The 10157-nt window shown below is 46.8% G+C and overlaps 1 pseudogene; it reads left to right on the top strand.

Annotated features, from left to right (window-relative positions):
• The window catches only part of LOC111959509 (band 4.1-like protein 5), a 52573-nt pseudogene that overhangs the window by 18001 nt on the left and 24415 nt on the right, over window positions 1-10157 (top strand).

The raw sequence follows: 10157 nt of genomic DNA, 5'->3' as shown, positions 1-10157 counted from the left end.
ACACTGCCGCCCTATTTATCCCCCAGCCTGCAGAGTCACACTGCCGCCCTATTTATCCCCCAGCCTGCAGAGTCACACTGCCGCCCTATTTATCCTCCAGCCTGCAGAGTCAGACGTTATCTGCATGCTGCTATTTAGGGAAGGAGGAGAGTGAGGCGTCATTGGAGGTCTGTTGCTCGGCTTGAATGTGATTTGGATGTATTTGAATGTTAGTGTCCTAGTGGGTTTTAGGAATTTAAGGTGGTAAGGGGGGAGCAACCTTTTAAAGGGGTTATTCAAAATGTACAAATTTCATGAATAGCTAGCAGGTAATCTATAGATCCTTAGTCAGGGACCATAATCATGGAGACAGAACAATACATGCCCACAGGTTCTCATTAGCTTCACTTTTATTGCAAAACAAGCCCAGACCCCAYATAGCAAATTGCCTTAACATTGATATATAATGGCGCCGGACGGGATGCCTGCCGTTCCTAATCAACTGTGCTATTTTGTTCTTTTTTTTMGCGTTGTTTGTAACCTATTATGTACATAAAGTTGCTGCTACCATCTCTTATGAGTGAAATGAGCTTCTGGACATCAGAACAGCGATTACTCACCTCGAACTGGACAAAGATTTTTTTCTTTAATGAGTCTGACGCGAAGGATTTACTGCTTTCCGTAGAACGTGTCCAAATCCCTGTCATTAGCATGAAGAAAAAGGCGGAGTTAGCAAGGGAGAAGGTCGGGATGCCTTGTTAGGATTCGTAGGCGATTAAGTCACCAATACCATCGGTTCTATTGGCCAACGTGCAATCACCGGAAAACAACCTGGATGATCTACGGTCGAGACCAACTGGACATTAAAAACTGTAACATCTTATGTTTCACCAAGTCGTGGCTGAATGACGACACGGATAATATATTTTTCTGTGTAAATCGCCAGGACAGAGTAGCTACGTCTGGTAAGACGAGGGGCAAGYGGGTGTGTGTCTATTTGTCAATAATAACTGATGGTGCGCGATGTCTAACGTTAAAGAAGTCACGAGGTATTGCTCGCCTGAGGTAGAGTACCTCATGATAAGCTGTAGACCACATCTACCAAGAGTTCTCATCTATATTATTCGTATCCGTCTATATACCACCACAAACTGATGCTGGCACTAAGACCGCACTCAACGAGCTGTATAAGGCCATAAGCAAACAAGAAAATGCTCATCTAGAAGCAGCGCTCCTAGTGGCCGGGGACTTTAATGCAGGCAAACTTAAATCTGTTTAACCTAATTTCTACCAGCATGTCACGTGCAACCAGAGGAACAAAAATTCTAGGCCACCTTTACTCCACACAGAGACGCATACAAAGCTCTCGCCCGCCCTCCATTTGGCAAATCTGGCCATAACTCTATCCTCCTGATTCCTGCCTACAAGCAAAAACTAAAGCAGGAAGTACCAGTGATTCGCTCAATACAGAATTGGTCCGATAACACGGATGCTACGCTACAGGACTGTTTTGCTAGCACAGACTGGAATATGTTCCGTGATTCATCCAAGTGCGTTGAGTATACCACCTCAGTCGCCGGCTTAATCAACAAGTGCATTGAGGATGTCGTCCACACGATGACCGTACGTACATATCCCAACCAGAAGCTATGGATTACAGGCAACATCCGCATCGAGCTAAAAGATAGAGCTGCTGCTTTCAAGGAGCAGGACACTAATATGGACGCTTATAAGAAATCCCGCTATGCCCTCAGACGAACCATCAAACAGGCAAAGCATCAATACAGGACTAAGATTGAATCCAACTACACCGGCTCTGACGTTCATCGGATGTGGCAGGGCTTGCAAACTGTTATGGACTACAAAGGGAAACGCAGCCGCGAGCTTCCCAGTGACACGAGCCTTCCAGACGAGTTTAATATATTTTTATGCTCGTTTTGAGGCAAATAACACTGAAGCATGCATGAGAGCACCATCTGTTCCGGACGGCTGTGTGATCACGCTCTCCGTAGCTGATGTAAGCAAGATCCTTTAAACAGGTCAACATTCACAAGGCCCTGGGGCCAGACGGATTACCAGGGCGTGTATTCAGAGCATGCACAAACCAACTGGCAAGTGTCTTCACTGACATTTTCAACCTTTCCAGAGTCTGTAGTACCCACATGTTTCAAGCAGACCACCATAGTCCCTGTGCCCAAGAATGTGAAGGTAACCTCAGCGTTCAAAACCGTAGTGCCCACAAAGCTCATCACTAAGCTAAGGACCCTGGGACTAAACACCTCCCTCTGCAACTGGATCCTGGACTTCGTGACGGTCCACCCCCAGGTGGTAAGGCTAGGCAACAACACATCTGCCACGCTGATCCTCAACACCGGTTCCCCTCAGGGGTGCGTGCTTAGTCCCCTCCTGTACTCCCTGTTCACCCACGACTGCGTGGTCAAGCACGACACCAACACCATCATTAAGATGACAAAACAGTGGTAGGCCTGATCGATGATGAGAGCCTATAGGGAAGAGGTCTATTTCTTGAACTGCACTGTTGGTTAAGGGCTTGTAAGTAAGCTTTTCACGGTAAGGTCTATCTATACCTGTTGTATTCGACGCATGTGACAAATAAAATGTGATTTTATTCAAGAACTCATGTCTATGGTTGTGTTCCAGCTGAGCTGGGAGACTGTGATCCMGGGGAGRATGCTCTGGACATGGTGTCTGAGTTCCGCTTCATGCCAGAGCAGACGGAGGCCATGGAGCTGGCCATCTTTAACACCTGGAAGGAGTGCAGGTAAAACAATGATATCACATGTCTGAGTAACACTTTATGGGATCACCATTGATAGATCACTTACAAGGTAACGTTTTAATGAAAGCTAGTGTAAAGTGTTACCAATGTCTAGAGGTTATATTGCCCATCTTATACAGCCTTTATGTTACAATGGTTACAGCCAGGCGTTACAGCCAGGCGTTTGGGTGCCAGTAGTTGGTTACTCCAAGGAGTTAAACCCTCCTTGGATTACCTGCTGTATGCTCCCCATGGGCTATAGGATACCTATATTATTTGATCACCCTTGATGTACTCAAGCTGGGGGTGTTCCCAGGCCGGGTTAAGTACAGTTATTTTTAGAACTTGATTTAAAGCATGTGTCGGTGTGGACCGGGGTTGACCAGAGGTTACGTTGACTCATGTACTACAGAGGATCAATATTGTCATTGTCTGTTTTTTAACCCTGGGCACATGCATGGGCTTCCTGTGTTGTATGACTTCCTCATGGGTGAGATTTTAATGTCACCTTTAAGATTTAGAATCATCAGTCGGGGTTCATCTCAAGAGTCAGCATTCTTTGTATGTGACCTTGTCTCTCTCTCTCTCTCACGCAAAAACACACACACACACACACACATAGACACACATCTCACACACACACACACACACACACACACACACACACACATGCATACATAGAGACACACATCATACACACACACCATACACATGCATACATACAGAGACACACACATACACATGCATACATAGAGACACACATCATAACACACCATCTACACATGCATACATACAGGACACACACATACACATGCATACATACAGAGACACACACACACATCATACATACACACACACACCCCATCTCCTGTTCAACCCAGTATTCTGTATATTTTCTCCCCTCTGCTCCATCCCAGGGCCAGATGCCGTCGCAGCAGAGATTAACTACCTGAACAAGGCCAAGTGGCTGGAGATGTATGGGTGGGACATGCAACATGTCAAGGTGAGGAGAACAGAACGTGCCTACTGTCCTGTCTACACGTGGTAGATCAGGGCACTTCAACGCCAGGTTGTGGGTTTGATTCCACAGGGACAGTATGAAAATTTACATTTACATTTACATTTAAGTCATTATGCAGACGCTCTTATCCAGAGCGACTTACAAATTGGTGCATTCACCTTATGATATCCAGTGAAACACCACTTTACAATAGTGCATCTAACTCTTTTAAGGGGGGGGGGTTAGAAGGATTACTTTATCCTATCCTAGGTATTCCTTAAAGAGTGGGTTTCAGGGTTCTCCGGAAGGTGGTGATGACTCCGCTGACCTGCGCTCTGTAGGGAGTTTGTTCCACCATTGGGGTGCCAGAGCAGCGAACAGTTTTGACTGGGCTGAGCGGAACTGTACTTCTCAGAGGTAGGGAGCGCAGCAGGCCAGAGGTGGATGAACGCATGCCCTTGTTTGGGTGTAGGCCTGATCAGACCTGAAGGTACGGAGGTGCCGTTCCCCTCACAGCTCCGTAGGCAAGCACCATGGTCTTGTAGGATGCGATTCAACTGGAAGCCAGTGGAGAGAGCGGAGGAGCGGGTGACTGAGAAACTTGGGAAAGTTGAACACCAGACGGGCTGCGCGGTTCTGGATGAGTTTTAGGGGTTTAATGGCACAGGCAGGGAGCCCAGCCAACAGCGAGTTGCAGTAATCCAGACGGGAGATGACAGCCTGGATTAGGACCTGCGCCGCTTCCTGCGTGAGGCAGGGTCGTACTCGCATGTTGGTAGCATGAACCTACAGAACGGGTCACCGCCTTGATGTTATTGAGAACGACAGGTGTTTTCCAGGATCACGCCAAGGTTCTTAGCACTCTGGGAGGAGGACACAATGGAGTTGTCAACCGTGATGGCGAGATCATGGAACGGCAGTCCTTCCCCGGGAGAAGAGCAGCTCCGTCTTGCCGAGGTTCAGCTTGAGTGGTGACCGTCATCCACACTGATATGTCTGCCAGACATGCAGAGATGCGATTCACCACCTGGTTATCAGAGGGGGAAAGAGAAGATTAATGTGTGTCGTCTGCATAGCAATGATAGGAGAGACATGTGAGGATATGACAGAGCCAAGTGACTTGGTTATAGCGAGAATAGGAGAGGGCCTAGAACAGACCCTGGGGGACACCAGTGGTGAGAGCACGTGGTGCGGAGCAGATTCTCGCCACGCCACTGTAGAGCGACCTGTCAGGTAGGACGCAATCCAAGCGTGGCCGCGCCGAGATGCCCAGCTCGGAGAGGGTGAGAGGAGGATCTGATGGTTCACAGTATCAAAGAGCCGATAGGTCTAGAAGGATGAGAGCAGAGGAGAGAGAGTTAGTTTAGCAGTGCGGAGCGCCTCCGTGACACGAGAAAGAGCAGTCTCAGTTGAATGACTAGTCTTGAAACCTGACTGATTTGGATCAAGAAGGTCATTCTGAGAGAGATAGCAGGAGAGCTGGCCAAGGACGGCACGTTCAAGAGTTTTGGAGAGAAAAGAAAGAAGGGATACTGTCTGTAGTTGTTGACATCGGAGGGATCGAGTGTAGGTTTTTTCAGAAGGGGTGCAACTCTCGCTCTCTTGAAGACGGAAGGACGTAGCCAGCGGCAGGAGAGTTGATGAGCGAGGTGAGGTAAGGAGAAAGGTCTCCGGAAATGGTCTGGAGAAGAGAGGAGGATAGGGTCAACGGGCAGGTTGTTGGGCGGCCGGCCTCACAAGACGCGAGATTTCATCTGGAGAGAGAGGGAGAAAAGAGGTCAAAGCACAGGGTAGGGCAGTGTGAGCAGAACCAGCGGTGTCGTTTGACTTAGCAAACGAGGATCGGATGTCGTCGACCTTCTTTTCAAAATGGTTGACGAAGTCATCAGCAGAGAGGGAGGAGGGGGAGGAGGGGGAGGAGGATTCAGGAGGAGGAGAAGGTGGCAAAGAGCTTCCTAGGGTTAGAGGCAGATGCTTGGAATTTAGAGGTAGAAATTGGCTTTAGCAGCAGAGACAGAAGAGGAGAATGTAGAGAGGAGGGAGTAAAGGATGCCAGGTCCGCAGGGAGCGAGTTTTCCTCCATTTCCGCTCGTGGCCCGGAGCCTGTTCTGTGAGCTCGCAATGAGTCGTCGAGCCACGGAGCAGGAGGGGAGGACCGAGCCGGCCTGAGATAGGGGACATAGAGAGTCAAAGGATGCAGAAAGGGAGGAGAGGAGGGTTGAGGAGGCAGAATCAGGAGATAGGTTGGAGAAGGTTTGAGCAGAGGGAAGATGATAGGATGGAAGAGGAGAGAGTAGCGGGGAGAGAGAGCGAAGGTTGGGACGGCGCGATACCATCCGAGTAGGGGCAGTGTGGGAAGTGTTGGATGAGAGCGAGAGGGAAAAGGATACAAGGTAGTGGTCGGAGACTTGGAGGGGAGTTGCAATGAGATTAGTGGAAGAACAGCATCTAGTAAAGATGAGGTCAAGCGTATTGCCTGCCTTGTGAGTAGGGGGGAAGGTGAGAGGGTGAGGTCAAAGAAGGAGAGGAGTGGAAAGAAGGAGGCAGAGAGGAATGAGTCAAAGGTAGACGTGGGGAGGTTAAAGTCACCCAGAACTGTGAGAGGTGAGCCATCCTCAGGAAAGGAACTATACAGGCGTCAAGCTCATTGATGAACTCTCCAAGGGAACCTGGAGGGCGATAAATATAAGGATGTTAAGCTTGAAAGGGCTGGTAACTGTGACAGCATGGAATTCAAAGGAGGCGATAGACAGATGGGTCAGGGGAGAAAGAGAGAATGTCCACTTGGGAGAGATGAGGATCCCAGTGCCACCACCCCGCTGACCAGAAGCTCTCGGGGTGTGCGAGAACACGTGGGCAGACGAGGAGAGAGCAGTAGGAGTAGCAGTGTTATCAGTGGTAATCCATGTTTCCGTCAGTGCCAAGAAGTCGAGGGACTGGAGGGAAGCATAGGCTGAGATGAACTCTGCCTTGTTGGCCGCAGATCGYCAGTTCCAGAGGCTGCCTGAGACCTGGAACTCCACGTGGGTCGTGCGCGCTGGGACCACCAGGTTAGAGTAGCAGCGGCCACGCGGTGTGAAGCGTTTGTATGGTCTGTGCAGAGAGGAGAGAACAGGGATAGACAGACACATAGTTGACATAGTTGACAGGCTACAGAAGAGGCTACGCTAATGCAAAGGAGATTGGAATGACAAGTGGACTACACGTCTCGAATGTTCAGAAAGTTAAGCTTACGTTGCAAAAAATCTTATTGACTAAAATGATATAGTACTGCTGGCTGGTGAAATAGGCTAGCTAGCAGTGGCTGCGTTGTTGACTTTGTTTGAAAGTGTAGCTGGCTAGGTAACCTCTAACTGGCTAGGTAACCTCGACAATTACTCTAGACTACACAATTATCTTGGATACAAAGACGGCTATGTAGCCAGCTAAGATCAAACAAATCAAACTGTTGTACTGTAATGAAATGAAATGTAATACTACCTGTAATACTACCTGTGGAGCAAAGCGGAACGCAACTACTCGCTCCAAACCAAACCGAAAGTGCGTATCGTAGAGGGAGAGGCAATAGAAGTGTTGTTTCTTGTATTATTGTCTTTTGTGTCTTTAGAGGACTGCTTCACCTTAATGTCCCCTTTCCCTTTTCTTCTGTCCTTATTTTGTCCCACTTTGTCCCTTCTTTGTCCCTTCTTCTCTTCTGCCAACTAGACACTCCTTGTTAGCTAGCTAGCTTCTTTCAGGAATGTCCCTTGCAACTGCCTAGCAACAGGTAAACAACTTAGCTAGCTAAGAAAACGGTATAATTTTATGAAAAATTGTTACTTTTTCAAAAGCCTTTCTTCTTTGTTTGCTGCTTGTTTGGTCTCCTATTCAGTTTGCAGTTTTCTTTTGATTTTTTTRSYWMMWKRTTWKRRRWAAAAAACATTTAAATTTCAATATTTGTAGGAGCTCATCTTTTCAYCTGCTGCTGCTTAATTTGGAACTCCGGAAACCAAGAGTTAGGAGAGAGTAAAATGTATGTACTCACTACTGTTAGTCGTTCTGGATAAGAGTGTCTGCTAAATGACGTGGATGTAAAATGGTAAAAGGGAAACGCAGAGCGCTAGTGACGATTTTAAGGACGATGACAAACATAAACAGGAACACTGCGCTGAATGGGTGTGTCTGGCCTTTCTAGGGAGTTTTTCCTAGCCACCGTGCTTCTACACCTGCATTGCTTGCTGTTTGGGGTTTAAGGCTGGGTTTCTGTACAGCACTTTGAGATATTAGCTGATGTACGAAGGGCTTTATAAAATAAACTTGATTTGATTTGTCCTCTTTTCCCTCCAGGCTCGAGATGGTAATGAGTACCAGTTAGGACTGACTCCCACTGGAGTGCTGGTGTTTGAGGGAGAGACCAAGATAGGCCTGTTCTTCTGGTAAGAACACATTTAAGCTCCCAACTCTGCTTCTGCGCTCACTTTCCAATGGACAAAGCCCTGTGTCAATAGATAGTAAGGCACATCCTTGTTTTTAACAGAACAACTGGAAAACACCTTCCACCCGTTGCATCTGAAACACCTGTGTGTGTGTGTGTGTCTCCCAGGCCCAAGATCACCCGTCTAGACTTTAAGAAGAGCAAGCTGACCCTGGTGGTGGTGGAGGAGGATGGAGAAGAGGCTCAGGAGACAGAAGAGGTAATTAACCAACCCTACTCTACACTGGGGAAGCCATGGTCCCTACTCTGACACACACACACACACACACACACACTGGGGAAGCCATGGTCCCTTCTCTGACACACACACACACACACACACACTGGGGTAGCCGTGGTCCCTACTCGTGAGTGAGCCGAAGAAAATCAGAAGTCGGCTCAATGTAATTGAAGAATCCATAGAATCTAACCATCTAACCACAAACTGGAAAACGCTAAACAAACAACAACACAGAGTTATCTTTTTTTGGCCCTATAACCAAGAATAAACAGTGAAAACATATACATGATCAAATACWAATCTTAGAATCAACTATTAAGGACTATAAGAACCCACTGGATTCACAAATTACATTGAATGAACTACAGGACAAAATACAAACCCTCCAACCCAAAAATGAAATTATGAAATATACAGACAACAAATTCCAATTGGATATACTTACTCTTTAACATCATCCTTAGCTCTGGCATCTTCCCCAATATTTGGAACCAAGGACTGATCACCCAAATCCACAAAAGAGGAGACAAATTTGACCCCAATAACTACCGTGGGATATGCATCAACAGCAACCTTGGGAAAATCCTCTGCATTATCATTATCAGCAGACATTGAAAACAATGTACTGAGCAAATGTCAAATTTACTTTTTACCAAATTACCATACAACAGAGCATGTATTCACCCTACACACCCTAATGGACAAACAAACAAACCAAAGGCAAAGTCTTCTCATYCTTTGTTGATAAAAAAAAAACCTTCGACTCAATTTGGCATGAGGCTCTGCTATACAAATTGATGGAAAGTGGTGTTTGGGGAAAAAACATACAACATGAATAAATCCATGTACACAAACAAGTGTGCGGTTAAAATTGGCATACACACATTTCTTTACACAGGCCGTGGGGTGATGCAGCTTAAGCCCCACCCTCTTCAACAAATTGGCGAGCGCACTAGAAAAGTCTGCAGCACCCGGCCTCACCCTACTAGAATCGGAAGTCAAAAGTCTACTGTTTGCTGATGATCTGGTGCTTCTGTCACCAGGAGGGCCTAGATCTTCTGCACAGATTCTGTCAGACCTGGGCCCTGACAGTCAATCTCAGTAASACAAAAATAATGGTATTCCAAAAAAGGTCCTGTCGCCAGTACCATGAATACAAATTCCATCTAGTCACTGTTGCCCTAGAGCACACAAAAACTATACGTACCTCGGCCTAAACATCAGCGCCACAGGTAACTTCCACAAAGCTCTGAACGAGCTGAGAGACAAGACAAGAAGGGCATTCTATGCCATCAAAAGGAACATAAAATTCGACATTCCAATTAGGATCTGGKAAAAAATACGTGAATCAGTTATAGAATCCATTGCCCTTCATGGTTGTGAGGTCTGGGGAAAACACCCAATTGATTGAGACTCTATGCAGAATTCTGCAAAAATATCCCCCGTGTACAACGTAAAACACCAAATAATGCATGCAGAGCAGAATTAGGCCGATAATCATCAAAAACCAGGAAAGAGACGTTAAATTCTACAACCACCTAAAAGGATATGCACACTGCCCACAAAATTAGGTGGAAACTGAGCTGCACTTCCTAACCTCCTGCCAAATGTATGACCATATTAGAGAGACATATTTCCCTCAGATTGCACAGACCCACAAAGAATTTGAAAACAAACCCAATTTTGATAAAACTCATCTACTGGG

The sequence above is a fragment of the Salvelinus sp. IW2-2015 genome, linkage group LG36, assembly GCF_002910315.2.
Source record: "Salvelinus sp. IW2-2015 linkage group LG36, ASM291031v2, whole genome shotgun sequence".
NCBI classification, from domain to species: domain Eukaryota; kingdom Metazoa; phylum Chordata; class Actinopteri; order Salmoniformes; family Salmonidae; genus Salvelinus; species Salvelinus sp. IW2-2015.
Note: the sequence above shows the minus strand (reverse complement) of the source record. Positions and strands in the feature narration are given on the sequence as shown.